The 15,792-nt window shown below is 35.4% G+C and overlaps 1 pseudogene; it reads left to right on the plus strand.

Moving 5' to 3' along the window:
• LOC142180112 (uncharacterized) overlaps positions 1-5,340 on the plus strand; it is a 223,071-nt pseudogene extending 217,731 nt beyond the window's left edge.
• The last annotated feature ends 10,452 nt before the right edge of the window (positions 5,341-15,792 follow it).

Genomic DNA, 15,792 nt, shown 5'->3' on the forward strand with positions numbered 1-15,792 from the left:
GGCTCAAGTAACTTACCTCAACGAAATCCCCTTGATTCCCTCTTCAAACCCCTCCAAAAGCTCCAAAAACCGAGTTGAAATTGTTAAGAATGACCAAAATTTGCGAAGGGTTCTATTTAAGGATTCTGCCTAGGTTTTTCGCACTTGCGGCCATTTTCTCGCACCTGCGCTTCCACATCTGCGGACAACGGTGTGCACCTACGCAACTCACTTAATCCCACAGATTCCGCATCTGCGGACCCCTTCCTCGCACCTGCGGACTCGCATCTACGGTCCCAGTTGCGCATCTGCGAAACCAACCCAAACTCTTCATCTCCGCATCTGCGCTCAAGGCCTCGCACCTGCAGGCTCGCAGATGCGGCCAATTCTTCACACTTGCATTCCCAGCTTTGGCCCAGCGTCGCCCGCACCTGCGCACTTCCCACGCGCATGTGCGGCCTCGCATCTATGACCCTTTCTTCCGCATGTGCGGAAATAGCAGAAGCAGCAGCTCCAGCTGCAAAGTCCAACTTCTACAAATCCGTTAACCACCCGGAATCACCCCGAGGCCCTCGGGACCTCAACCAAAAATACCAATAAATCATATATCAGCATAGAAACTTAGTCGAACCTTCGAATCACTCCAAAAACAACATCCAAACACCAAATTACCCTCGGATTCAAGCATAAGAACTTCTAAATTTCCAAATTCGGCAACCGATGCCGAAACCAACCAAACCACATCCGAATAACCTCACATTTTGCACACACGTCACAAATGACACTACGAACCTACTCCAACTTCCGTAATTCCATTCCGACCCCGATATCAAATTTTCCACTGCCGACTGAAATCGTCAAATTTCCAATTCCGCCAATTCAAGCCTAATTCTATCACGGACCTCCAAATCACATTTCGGACGCACTCCTAAGTCCAAAATCACCTAACGGAGCTAACGGAACCATAAGAATTCAAATTCGAGATCGTTTACACATAGGTCAACATCCGGTTGACTTTTCCAACTTAAGTTTCTACTTAAGAGACTAAGTGTCTCAATTTACTCTGAAACCACTCCGGTCCCGAACCAACTAACCCGATATAACATAATACAGCTGAATAACACAAAAGAAGTAGAAATAGGGAAAACGGGGCTATAACTCTCAAAATGACCGGCCGGGTCGTTACATCCTCCCCCTCTTAAATATCCGTTCGTCCTCGAACTGGTCTAGAAACATACTTGGAGTCTCGAATAGGAGTGGATATCTGCTCCGCATCTCCCGCTCGGTCTCCCAGGTGGCCTCCTCCACAGGCTGACCTCTCCATTGCACCTTCACTGAAGCTATATCCTTTGACCTCAACCTTCGAACCTGCCGATCCAAAATAGCCACCGGCTCCACCTCATAAGTCATATTACCCTCAAACTGAACCGTGCTGAAATCCAAAACATGGGACGGATCTCCAATATACTTCCGGTGCATGGAAACATGAAACACTGGATGCACACTCGACAAGTTGGGTGGCAAGGCAAGCTTATAAGCCAGCTCCCATATTCTCTGAAGCACCTCAAAAGGCCCAATGAACCGGGGGCTCAACTTGCCCCTCTTCCCAAACCTCATAACACCCATCACGGGTGATACCTTCAGCAAAACCTTCTCCCCAACCATAAAAGACACATCATGGACCTTCCTATCCACGTAGCTCTTCTGCCTGGACTGCGCCGTGCGAAGCCGCTCCTGAATCACTTTCACCTTATCTAATGCGTCCTGGACCAAGTCTGTACCTAAGATCCTAGCCTCACCCGGCTCAAACCATCCAACTGGAGATCTACACCTCCTCCCATATAAGGCCTTGTACAAAGCCATCTGAATACTCGACTGATACACTCCGGCTGAATTGAGACTAAGTGTCTCAATTCACTCTGAAACCACTCCGGTCCCGAACCAACTAACCCGATATAACATAATACAGCTGAATAACATAAAAGAAGTAGAAATGGGAAAAATGGGGCTATAACTTTCGAAATGACCGGTCGAGTCGTTACATCCTCCCCTTCTTAAACATTCGTTCGTCCTCGAACGGGTCTAGAAACATACCTGGAGTCTCGAATAGGCGTGGATATCTACTCCGCATCTCCCACTCGGTCTCCCAGGTGGCCTCTTCCATAGGCTGACCTCTCCATTGCACCTTCACTGAAGCTATATCCTTTTACCTCAACCTTCGAACGTGCCGATCCAAAATAGCCACCAGCTCTACATCATAAGTCATATCACCCTCCAACTTAACCGTGCTGAAATCCAAAACATGGGACGGATCTCCAATATACTTCCGGAGCACGGAAACATGAAACACTGGATGCACAATCGACAAGCTGGGTGGTAAGGCAAGCTTATAAGCCAAATCTCCTATCCTCTGAAGCACCTCAAAAGGCCCAATGAACCGGGGGCTCAACTTGTCCCTCTTCCCAAACCTCATAACACGAAATAAAATTTTGATGATGTCAATAACTCCGTATATTAATTTGGGCTTAGGAGCGTGTCCTGAAAATTATTTGGAGGTCTGTAGTGGAATTAAGCTTGAAATGCCGAAAATTGAATTTTTGGGAAGTTGGACAAGAAGTGGACTTTTTGATATCGGGGTCGGAATGCGATTCCAAGAGTTGGAACAGCTCTGTTATGTTATTTAGGACTTGCCTGCAAAATTTGACGTCATTCCGGGTTGATTTGATATGTTTCGGCACAGGTTTTAGAAATTGAAAGATTTGAAATTTATACGTTCGATTCATGGTGTGATGCGTAGTTTCATCGTTAGTTGATATGATTTGAGGGCTCGACTAAGTTTGTATGGTATTTTAGGATTAGTTGGTATGTTTGGTTGAGGTCCCGGGGGCCTCGGGTGAGTTTCGGGTGCTTAACGGATTAAAAGTTTGATTTGTGTTGCTGCTAAGTCTTCAGGCTTCTAGTATTTTCGCACCTGCGGTAGATTCCCCACTGTGGTTATATCTGTGTTCGGGGCTGCAAATCTTCCATGCTCAGGTGTCACAGGTTGACTTATACTCGAAGGATATGATTTGAAAAGTTTATATTTGAAAAGTATTTATCTCGAAGGAACTATATTTGAAGATATTTATTTGAATGGGTTATACTTAAAAAGTATTTATCTTGAAAGAATTATGTTTGAAGGCTAATTATTTGAAAAGTTTATATTTGAAAGGTTTTATCTTGAAAGAACTATGTTTGAAGGAATTATATTTCAAAAATAATTTCTTATTGGGAAGGATTATATTCTAAAGACCTCAATAAAAAAACTTACGGGTGAGAGTTTACACTTGAAGGATTTTGAATAATTTATTGGGGTTGTTAGCTGAGACTTGATGTGAAAACTATTGCAACTGCTGAGTTACAACTTGTATTTACTGTATTGTGATATCTGGATTTGGGTTGTATTTTCGTTCATTCTTCTGTGTCTTATTCTGGTGTTCCGTTGTTACTTGCTATTTTTCCTTCCTTATTGCAGTTGCTATGTCGTTAGCCATATCTCGTGGTCCTCAGATAGATGTCATGTTCTGTCATCCCTATACTTATACTTGTTCAGTTTATTAGACCAGTGGGTGTCTTGACTAGTCCTTGTCACTACTTCACTGAGGTTAGTCTTGATACTTACTGGGCACCGTTGTGGTGTGCTCATGCTACTCTTCTGCACATTTTTGTGCAAATCTAGGTATCGATCGTTAGTAGTTGTGCGGATCTTTGCTGATGAGACTCAAGGTAAATCTGCTGCTGCGTTCGCAAGCTTCGGAATCACCTTCCTATTTTGTATTTACACTGTTTTTACTTACTTTCGAACAGTTGTATTTAGAAGTGATAGCAAACTCTGTAGAGCTTATGACTCGTACTACCGGTTTTGGGAAATTGTTAATTTTGTAAAGATTTCTATATCGAGACTGTTAGATTTTCTTTGTTATTGTTATTACTCAGTAAATGTTAGGCTAACCTAGTCCCTAAGACTAGGTGCTATCACGATACCTAACGGAGGGGGAAATTGGGTCGTGACAATTATACTTGGAACACCTTTTATTAACGTTATTTATCCTTTTACTAGCATAGACTCAAAAGGTTTTACAGCTATTTATAAGGATAAAAAGATAAGTTACACGTTTGTTACAGATCCCGTAACTAGAGATATAAATGCTTTAATTGATATGAAGCAAAGACATATTGATTCGTTACAATTGGAATTGTTTAGTATGAATATATTTGATACTTTAAATTCCACTAAAGTGCAGGAAAAGATTAAATTGATTTCCGAAAATATTGCTATTGATATTTGTGCTGAGCATCCAAGTGCTTTTTGGAAAAGAAAAAAGCATATTGTCACTCTGCCATATGAAGATAATTTCTCTGAGAATGATATTCCTACTAAATCTCGACCTTGTTAGATGAACGTTGAATTGGTAGAATTCTGCAAAAAAGAGATTGATAATTTGTTACAAAAGGGTTTGATAAAACCCTCAAAATCTGCTTGGTCTTGCACGACTTTTTATGTTAATAATAATGCTGAAAAGGAACGTGGTATTCCTAGATTGGTTATTAATTATAAACCTTTAAATAAGTATTTAAAGTGGATAAGATATCCAATTCCCAATAAAAAAGATTTTTTGTCAAGATTATATGATGCCAATATATTTTCAAATTTTGATTTAAAATCTGGTTATTGGAAAATTCAAATATTTAAAGAGCATACTTATAGAACTGCTTTTAATGTTCCATTTGGGCAATATGAATGGAATGTTATGCCTTTTGGTTTAAAGAATGCCCCTTCTGAATTTTAAAAAATCATGAATGATATATTTAATCCATATATGGATTTTATCATTGTTTATATTGATGACATTTTGTTATTCTCCAAAACATTTGAAATGCATATTAAGCATTTAGATATTTTTAAAAGAATTGTTATACAAAATGGTTTGGTTATTTCAAAACAAAAAATGAGCTTATTCCAAACTAATATTCGATTTTTAGGACATTATATTTGTCAAGGAAAAATAACTCTGATTCAAAGATCTATTGATTTTGCTTCAAAATTTCCCGATATTATTACTGATAGAACTCAGTTACAAAAGTTTTTGGAAAGTTTAAATTATATATCACCTTTTTATAAAGACTTGTCTCGTGATTTAGCTCCCTTATATGATAGGCTAAAAAAGGATTATAAAAACCCTTGGACTGATAGTCATACTATTTTAGTTAAAAATATTAAGCAACGTATTAAATCTTTACCTTGTTTAACCCTTGCTAATCCTGCATGGCCAAAGATTGTCGAGACAGATGCGTCTAATATTGGTTACGGAGGAATTTTGAAACAAACAAATCCAAATAATAATCATGAATACTTGATTAGATTTCACTCTGGTAAATGGTCTGAAGCCCAGAGAAAATACGCTACTGTGGCTCATGAAATTTTAACTATAGTTAAATGTGTTTTAAAATTTCAAGATGATTTATATAATCAAAAGTTTTTGATAAAAACTGACGCTCAATCTGTTAAATATATGTTTAATAAAGATTTTAAAGATATATATGAGATAAATCTGAAATATTCGACATACATATGTTTCTTATTATGGATTTAGGAGAAACTAGTATGAAAAATACTAGACTAGAAGAGGTAGATATACCTCAAAACCTTAATTTGTTGAACAAATGGACGATTCCTAAAGTCCCTATTAGAACAATCTATGATTATGGATGGTTTGATAAACTTTCTTCTAAACAACTTGTTAAAACTACTGAGCAATCTCTAGCTTTAAATTCGTCAGAACAGACTATTCGTTTGTTAAACAAGCATGATGTAGATTTATATAAAAATTAATATAATTATCTGCATGTCGGTATGGTTCAAATTGCTTTTAAGCCATTAACCCTTAAAGGGTTACCAGAGACATTTTTGGCTGCTCTCACAGATGCTAGAAATCTGAATTTTAGACAGTCTCTGATGGGTTCTATTGAATCTACTGTGGCCTACGGTCCAGTATATTTTAATACTCAACCTAATCTTCAATTATCTCTATCTGATGTTAATATATTTGATGCCTTGACATTAAATGTGAAAACGCATGGTTATAATTATGCGCCTGGTTCTGAACTTATATGTTTATCATATAGAATTTATTTTAAATTACTATCTACGTTAAACCCTAGATATAAACTATATAATACATCCGATCAGACTATATTAGTGGAAACCAATTTTGCAAAGTCTAAGGTCACCACGAGGAGACCTATTAAGTGGGAAGAAATTAATTTCCCAACTACTTGGACTTTGGATTCGGTTATATCCCCTAGTCAGATAATTAATGTTGTTAGTAATACTGAATATTCTTATATTACTCAAAATCCGGATGGTAGGATTTGCATTCAATTTGATGATAATAGTTCCACTTATAATAGACAGTTATTTTCTAATAATAGACTTTTGCCTGCTATTAATTATAATAGACATTCTTTCACCAATCATAGACTGTTGCCTGATATTCAACATATTTCTCCTGTTGAACCAGTCTATGGACCGGCTAGAAATCATGCTGCATCTTTACATACAATTTCTACTAAAGTAGGTGATAAGCCTGTTGAAAGGGTTAAAATTAACCACCAAACAAATATTGTTCAGGATAATGATAATATTTCTGATAAGGATATTACTTCTGCATTCAAAATGGATTTCAACCCCAATGATGTTTAATGATCCCACACCAAATAGATTTTAGTCCAGGGTCACAAGCAAAAAGTTATATTAAAAAAGAATCTTTTAATAATAAATGGAACCGGTTTAAAACTTGGTTTTTTAATACTTATAGTAAAGATGATTTAAATAATATTTCTCAAGAGTTTTATAAAACTTGTGCTTTACATAATCAAATTATGTATTTTGTTCCTTGTTTTATAACCACCCATTTATCACTTTATATAAAAGTTTTAGAAAGATCTTATAAAGATGGGAGTGGCAATATTACTAAAGCCATATACCCTCCTCAAGCACCTTTTGTTTTACCTAATAATACAGGTATTACGTTTACTGCATTTCAAAAATTTATTGATGAAGATGTTGCTGCAGTCAGCATCGCAGAAATTAATAATTTGATTTCTCGAAATAATTATTTGAGTTTATATGTTAAAGTTTTGGGTGAACACATCAGTTTTCTTGATAAAAAACTTGATGAATTGACAGTTTTGATAAAAAAAAATGAGTACTAGCAATAAGATAACTGATATTGCCTCTAAGTCTGGAAGCAAATCAGAACCCCAAATTGTTCTTACTCATGTTCAAAGACCCCCTGAGATTCAAGATTTTAAATTCAAATCTTTAAATGATTTAGAAGAACTTCTTGATAAAAAGTTATCCGGCTTGAATATCAAACCTATTGATTTATCAAAAGATTTTGCTGATAAAATAGATACTACTTTTGATTATAAAAATGAAGTTTGGTCAGAGTTTAATAAACTCAGAGGTTATCCTAAAAAGAATAGTAAGCATACTGATAAACCCAGAATGCAAACTTATTATTACGATCGTCCTACTCCTCAAGATGTCTTAATAGAAGAACGAGATTGGAATCAGACTAATACGTCTTACAGTGGTTTCGAGATTTATGAATGGAATCTTGATGGTTTGAGTGATAGACAATTGACTATTCTTGTACATAGAATGCTTATATATGTAACTATCTATAAAAGTGTGAAAAATATAGATAGAACTATTTGCAAAATAATTATTGCAGGTTTTACTGGTCAACTCCGTGGCTGGTGGGATAATTATTTGACTGTTGAAGAAAAGGGAATGGTTATTAATGCAATAGCCACTGACAAAGGAGTTGATAACTTAGGCATGGCTCTTGTGAAAAATAGAGAGGATGCTGTTTATACCCTTGTTCTTACTATTTTAGAGCATTTCAATGGTAGATTTACCAATCAGCATGAGACAATTCGTACTCTACTTAATGGGCTTAGATGTAGGACCTTAGATGAATTCAGATGGTATAAAGATACCTTTATGAGTAGAGTTATGGAATTACCTGAGAACAAGTACGACCATTGGAAAGCTAAGTTTATAGATGGCCTTCCCTCCTTATTTGCTGAAAGAGTTAGAAAAATTTTAAGAGGTAGCTATGGTGAAATTCCGTACAAGGATTATACATATGTTAGGGTATCTATGATACTTGTGTTTCTTCTTCTTATGAGTAGAAGTCTCGGGTAATTCGAACTGGGTGCAAAAGTCTCCTAATTGAGATTTCTCTTTAAGCTTATCCATCTTAAGTTATCTGGACAATTTTAACTCATTGCACAGGTTTAACCCTTCCTGTGTGTATTTTTTTATTAATTTACCATAGGTATAATCCGGAATACCACATTCATTTTCAGCAACATTATTAACATAAAAAGCTGTGCAAGACCAAGCAGATTTTGAGGGTTTTATCAAACCCTTTTGTAACAAATTATCAATTTCTTTTTTTTGCAGAATTCTACCAATTCAGTGTTCATCTGACAAGGTCGAGATTTAGCATCCTCAGAGAAATTATCTTCATATGGCAGAGTGACAATATATTTTTTTTCTATTCCAAAAAGCACTGGGATGCTCAACACAAATATCAATAGCAATATTTTCGGAAATCAATTTAATCTTTTCCTGCACTTTAGTGGAATTTAAAGTATCAAATATATTCATACTAAACAATTCCAATTGTAACGAATCAATATGTATTTGCTTCATATCAATTAAAGCATTAATATCTCTAGTTACGGGATCTGTAACAAACGTGTAACTTATCTTTTTATCCTTATAAGTAGCTGTAAAACCTTTTGAGTCTATGCTAGTAAAAGGATAAATAGCATTAATAAAAGGTGTTCCAAGTATAATTGGAGGGTATAACTGATTTTTAACCAAGAAAAAGAAGTGAGGAATGTAGACTTTATTCTGACAAATACTAATATTAGGTAATTTATACTCTATGTCTAAAGCATGTCCTGAAGCAGACTTTACCATATGAGTAGTTTTCTGAAAACTACTCTGTAACGACCCGGCCGGTCGTTTCAAGAGTTATAGCCCCGTTTTCTCCATTTCTACTTTTTTTGTGTTATTCAGCTGTATAATGTTATATCGGGTTAGTTGGTTCGGGACCGGAGTGGTTTCAGAGTGAATTGAGACACTTAGTCTCTTAAGTAGAAACTTAAGTTGGAAAAGTCAATCGGATATTGCCCTATGTGTAAACGATCTCGGATTTAAATTCTGATGGTTCCGTTAGCTCCGTTAGGTGATTTGGACTTAGGAGTACGTTCAGAATGTGATTTGGAGGTCCGTGGTAGAATTAGGCTTGAATTGGCGAAATTGGAAATTTGACGATTTCAGTGCAGTGGAAAATTTGATATCGGGGTCGGAATGGAATTCCGAAAGTTAGAGTAGGTTCGTAGTGTCATTTTTGACGTGTTTGAAAAAGTTGAGGTCATTCGTACGTGGTTTGGTTGGTTTTGGCATCGGTTGTCGAATTTGGAAATTTAGAAGTTCTTAGGCTTGAATCTGACGGTAATTTGATGATTTGATGTTGTTTTGAGTGATTCGAAGGTTCAACTAAGTTGGCATGTCGATATATGATTTGTTGGTATTTTTGGTTGAGGTCCCGAGGGCCTCGGGGCGATTCCGGGTGGTTAACGGATTTGTTGAAGTTGGAAATTTACAGCTGGAGCTGCTGCTTCTGCTATTTCCGCACCTGCTGAAGAAAGGGTCGCAGGTGCGAGGCCGCTGATGCGCGTGGGGAGTGCGCAGGTACGGGAGACACTGGTCCAAGGTTGGGAATACAGGTGCGAAGAATTGGCCGCATCCGCGAGCCCGCAGGTGCGAGGCCTTGAGCGCAGATGTAGAGATGAGGCGTTTGGACTGGTTTCGCAGATGCGCACCTGGGACCGCAGATGTGACTCCGCAGGTGCGAGGAAGGGGTCCGCAGATACGGAATCTGTGTGATTAAGTGAGTTGCGCAGGTGCGCATCGGTGTCCGCAGGTGCGAGAAAATGGCCGCAGGTGCGAAAAACCTGGGCAGAAACCATAAATAGAACCCTTCGCGAATTTTGGTCATTCTTCACAATTTCAACTCGGTTTTTGGAGCTTTTGGGAGAGGTTTGAAGAGGGAATCAAGGGGATTTCGTTGAGGTAAGTTACTTGAGCCCTAATACTTGTATATATGGTGATCTCCCGTTGTTTTAATCATGGTAATTTGTGGAAATGAGGGGTTAGGGCTTGAAATTTTTGGAGTGTAATTTAAGGATTTGAAGGACCAAACGATGTCGGATTTTGATGAATTTGGTATGGTTAGACTCGTGAGTGAATGAGCTTTCTAGTTTTGTAAATTTTATCAGATTTTGAGATGTGGGCCCGGGGGCCAGGTTTGAGCCAATTTCGGGTTTTGGTCTAATTTTGAAGCTTTTCTTGTGGAATGCATTCCATTAGTGTATATTGATGGTATTATACTGATTGTGAATAGATTTGGAGCATTTGGAGGCCGAGTCCAGAGGCAAGATAATTGCGGGATAGAGATTTGACCGGTTTTGAGGTAAGTAACGATTGTAAATCTAGTCCTGAGGGTATGAAACCCCGGATTTCGTATCATTCTACTATTTTGAAGTGACGCACATGCTAGGTGACGGGCGTGTGGGCATGCACTGTTGGGGATTTGTGACTTGGTCCGTCCCGTAGCAATTGTAAAGTTGCATACTTTGTTGAAAACCATTGATACTTATATGTTTTAGAAAGATTTTCTGTAAATTGAGTTGAATGCCATGCTTGGGCCTTGTGCCAATGCTGTTTGGACCCTTTCTATAAATGTTTTGGGCCGAATGCCCTGTTTTACCGAAATGCCCGAGTGGCCTGATTTGTGAGGATGAGTGTGGATCGGGGCTGCCCGCCTACAACATACTTTATGACTGAGTGAGGCCGAGGGCCTGATTTGTGAGGATGAGTGTGAATCGGGGTTGCCCGCCTGGAGCATACTTTATTATTATCGCACGTGAGTTGTCCGTGCAGATTATAGCGCTTGGGCTGAAGGAGCCCCTCCGGAGTCTGTACACACCCCCAGTGAGCGCAGGTACCTACTGAGTGCGAGTGCCGAGTGACTGGGAGGTATGAGTGATTGTGAGGTATGCCCGAGTGGCATGAGTGATTGTGAGGTATGCCCGAGTGACAAGAGTGATTGTGAGGTATGCCCGAGTGGCACGAGTGACTGTGAGGTTTGCCCGAGGAGCTGTATATGAGTGATGTTTTGCCCGAGGGGCTGTTTATGATTTTATTATTTTTGCTCACCTTTGCATTGAGCCTTTGTTGGAAAAACTGTTGGAAAAATATCTTTAAATGATTTTTTTACTGGAACTGGGTTTAAACGAGATGTTTGATTCAAATCCTGATTGTAAAAGCATGTGGTATTTTACTGAGATTTCCTAATGAACGTTATATGCTTTATTGCTCGTCACTACTGCTCAGTCTTTATTTATTGTTGTTACTTACTGAGTTGGCGTACTCACGTTACTCTCTGCACCTTGTGTGCAGATTCAGGTATAGTTGGACACGGTAGCGGTTACTGAGTGTTCTGATTGTAGATTTTTTTGGAGATAGCAAGGTAGCTGTTTGGCGATCGCAGCCCCTGCTCTTCTCCCTCTTATCTTCCTCTAGTTATATTTAGCTATTTTTCGGGTTGAGTTAGCCTTGATATTGTTAGACAGATTGTAGTATATGCTCATGACTAGTGACACCCCGATGTCGGGCTTTTCTTTTCTGCACTTCTATTTTTCTTTGATTTGAACTCTTTAAATGGAGGTTTTATGTTAAATAAACCTTGAAATTATCTTTGAAATGAAAAATATCGGTTTGTTTTGGGAATGAGTCGGCTTTCCTAGTTCCACGATAGACGCTGAAAATATTTAGTAGGTACTAAACCTTCTTGTATGCAGCTAACATCAGCTCCACTATCAATCATAACAATATTTGTAATAGAAAAACTATTATCAATTAAAATAGTACATTTAATATACCATCTATGAGCAGTAACAATTTGCATCATTCCCAAAAATATATCATGTTGAGAATCAATCTTAATAGGGTTTTCTTCAATATCATTTTTAGAAATACCTTTGTTTTTATCATTAGATTTCTCAGCTGGAGAATTGATTTTCTCAATCTGAGTAATCCTATGATCACAAATCATTTGATTTTATTTAAGAGATTTGATCTCCCTTTTCAAGTTTTCAACTTCAACTTTTAAATCATTAAAAGAAGAATTTCTTGCTGGAGTTGTACTTTTATTTAAAAGATGGTTATTAACCTCTAACAAAGAATAAGGCGCAGAATATTCAAATTCTTTTTTTGAGTTTTCAAAAGGTTTTGAAGAACTTGAACTAGTATTTTCAGCCAAATTTATAATTTTTTCAGGAAGTTTATCATCAGTAACTTCTTTTAAAAGTTCTATTACATTATCAGATGTAATAGTTTTCATGTTCAAATCTTGGAACTGAGATTGCAATTTATAAAATTCATCATCATCACAGGTACATGTATTACCTCTGCAAGCTGTACAAGTATTATCAATATTTTTATCACTATCAGATAAATCAAGTAAATCTACTTCAACCTCAGATTCTGACTGAGAATAATAATAATCAGATTCCGATCCAGAAGTGTATAACAAACCATAAACCTTATCACGTAACTCATCGTCTAGTCCTAAGGTTTTTAGCTTTTGAAGCTTACAATTTGGAGCTATATGGCCAAATTTTCCACATTTATAACACTTAATATCAGCAAGATCTCGCTTAGACCTATTTTTCATAAATCTAGTAGACTTGCGATGGGCTTTCTTAGCATCACGCTCTTTTTTGGATCTATATCTTGATCTCTTTTATTATTATTATTATTATTATTATTATTATTATTATTATTATTATTATTATTATTATTATTATTATTATTATTATTATTATTATTATTATTATTATTATTATTATTATTATTATTATTATTATTATTATTATTATTATTATTATTATTATTATTATTATTATTATTATTATTATTATTATTATTATTATTATTATTATTATTATTATTATTATTATTATTATTATTATTATTATTATTATTATTATTATTATTATTATTATTATTATTATTATTATTATTATTATTATTATTATTATTATTATTATTATTATTATTATTATTATTATTATTATTATTATTATTATTATTATTATTATTATTATTATTATTATTATTATTATTATTATTATTATTATTATTATTATTATTATTATTATTATTATTATTATTATTATTATTATTATTATTATTATTATTATTATTATTATTATTATTATTATTATTATTATTATTATTATTATTATTATTATTATTATTATTATTATTATTATTATTATTATTATTATTATTATTATTATTATTATTATTATTATTATTATTATTATTATTATTATGGGATCGGGTTGCACGTCGCAGCAGGCCAGATTAGTTTTATATTTGCGCTTGGGCAGGATCCGCCCCTCCAGAGTCTGACATACCAGTAGTGAGCACAAGTATCTACTGAATGCGAGTGCTGAGTGATTGAGAGTGTTGAGTGATTGGGAGGTGCTGAGTGACTGAGCATGTTGAGGGAGGTTGAATACCCCGAGAGCATGAGCACATGAGTTTATCACTGTGGTGCATTACATTTGACATGCATATTTGTCATGTAGGCATAGAGATACATTTCCTCATGTTGTACAGTATTGTGATATTCATGACTTCACATGCACATTGACATGTAGGCATAGAGATGTACTTTCCTCATGCTATATGAGATTGAAATATCTTATCTATTGTTGAAAGTTTTTGGAAAAAAATCACATATTTCTGACTTACTCATATTTTGGTGATTTCAGTGAAAGATTTGGGTTTTACTGTTATACTTGAAAAGCAAGCCTATTTTCTGTAATTGTGAATGAGCTGAGCATCATATCCTTGAGTTATTTCTTGTACTACTTTTATTATGTTGTTATGAGTTGTTATTGGCTATTGGTGTTGGACTGTGACCGTTGTCCAAGCTCGTCACTGCTTTCAACCTAAGGTTAAGTTTGTTACTTATTGAGTATATGGGGTCAGTTTTACTCATGCTATACTTCTGCACCTTATGTGGAGATTCTGGAGCTGATATTGCTGTGTATGGCAGGAGCTAGCATTGAAGATGCACCTCCATTCCGGTTACAACTGCCTCTTGTTCTTGGTAGCTTTAGATTTATAAATCTGTTTATGTACATTACGAATAGATGATGTATTTATTTCATACTAGCTTTGTAAATTCTAAATCTTAGAAGATCATGATTTGTACTACCAGTCCTTGAGATTTTTGTATAAAAGTTCAGTTATATTATCATTATTTTTTCCAGTAAATCTCATTGAATTAGATTGTTGTTAATTGGCTTACCTAGCAGGTTGGGTTGGGCGCCATCACGACTAGTTGAATTTTGGGTCATGACATTTAGTCTTTTTAATTTGAAGTTAAATGACTAAATTGGTGATTTAGGATTATTTATATTGATATTTGGAAGCTTTGTTTCATATTTGAGATCATTTGGAACAGATTTGGGGTGGTTCGATCGAAATTAAAGTGGCAAATTCGAAGAACACTTTATTAAAATAACTCAGAATTAGTATGTTAATCTGGTAGATTTCGATGAACAATTTAAAAGATATGTAGAGAAAATTAGCATCAACCCTACCAATCCGGTAAAGATTCCTGAACAACAGAAGTATGACTATCGTATAGATTTTGATAAACAACTTAAGAGATAGGTAAAGTAATAATAGCATCAACTCTATCGGATTGGTAAAGAAATCCTAAAGAGCGAAAATATGACAATCCGGTAGATTTTGACAAATAATTTAATCCGGTAGAGAAACCCTCGAAGAACTTGTGCGAATCTGGGGTCACTTTTTTAAATACCGCTAATTTTAGGAACATTTCACTAATAGCACCCCAAAAAAGTCCCTTTTGTATCAAGGGGTTTTAACACCGTATACCCCTCTATAAATCTCTTTACTCACTATGCCTTAATTATGAAAGTTACATTGTATACTCATAAAGAAATAACATCACATATCTTGATAGAAAATCTTATGCGTGTAACAACCACTATTAATAAGGAGATAATATCCCTTAAATGTAGCCTTAATTATTCCAAATTAGAATATTGTGTTATGTTCGATTTGAATATTGTATTCCAAATTGAAATATTATAGTTGTTTGATTTGAATATTGTATTTTTCATTAGGATATTGTGATGTATTGGTTTGAATAGCATATTCTAATATTTTAGTTTAGTTTAGATATTATATCCTAATTATAACATTTTCATCTTATTTTGTTTTTCTTTTGATTACATAGATGAAAGAGAAGAAAAAAATTATGGAGGACTTCACCGAGAAATTACTGGGGTTTGGACTTTTTGGTGAATATGTATAATTCCAATTTTTTAAAACGTGGGATGATGGAGTGTTTTAAGGGATTTATTAAGTTGGAGTGAGAGATAATTTAGTTCCTTAAAAGGTGAAATTTATTTAATGGCATATAATGATATTAAAAATTTAAAAATAATAAACTTTTATAAAGTAGATATACAAGGTAAAATAAATATTTTAAAGATATATGGAGTTAGCTAGCATTTTCAGTGGGCATATCGTGTAGATTACTCTTGTATCAATCATCCCAAATATAGTCCGAACAA

This window comes from Nicotiana tabacum, chromosome 4, assembly GCF_000715075.1.
Source record: "Nicotiana tabacum cultivar K326 chromosome 4, ASM71507v2, whole genome shotgun sequence".
NCBI lineage: Eukaryota > Viridiplantae > Streptophyta > Magnoliopsida > Solanales > Solanaceae > Nicotiana > Nicotiana tabacum.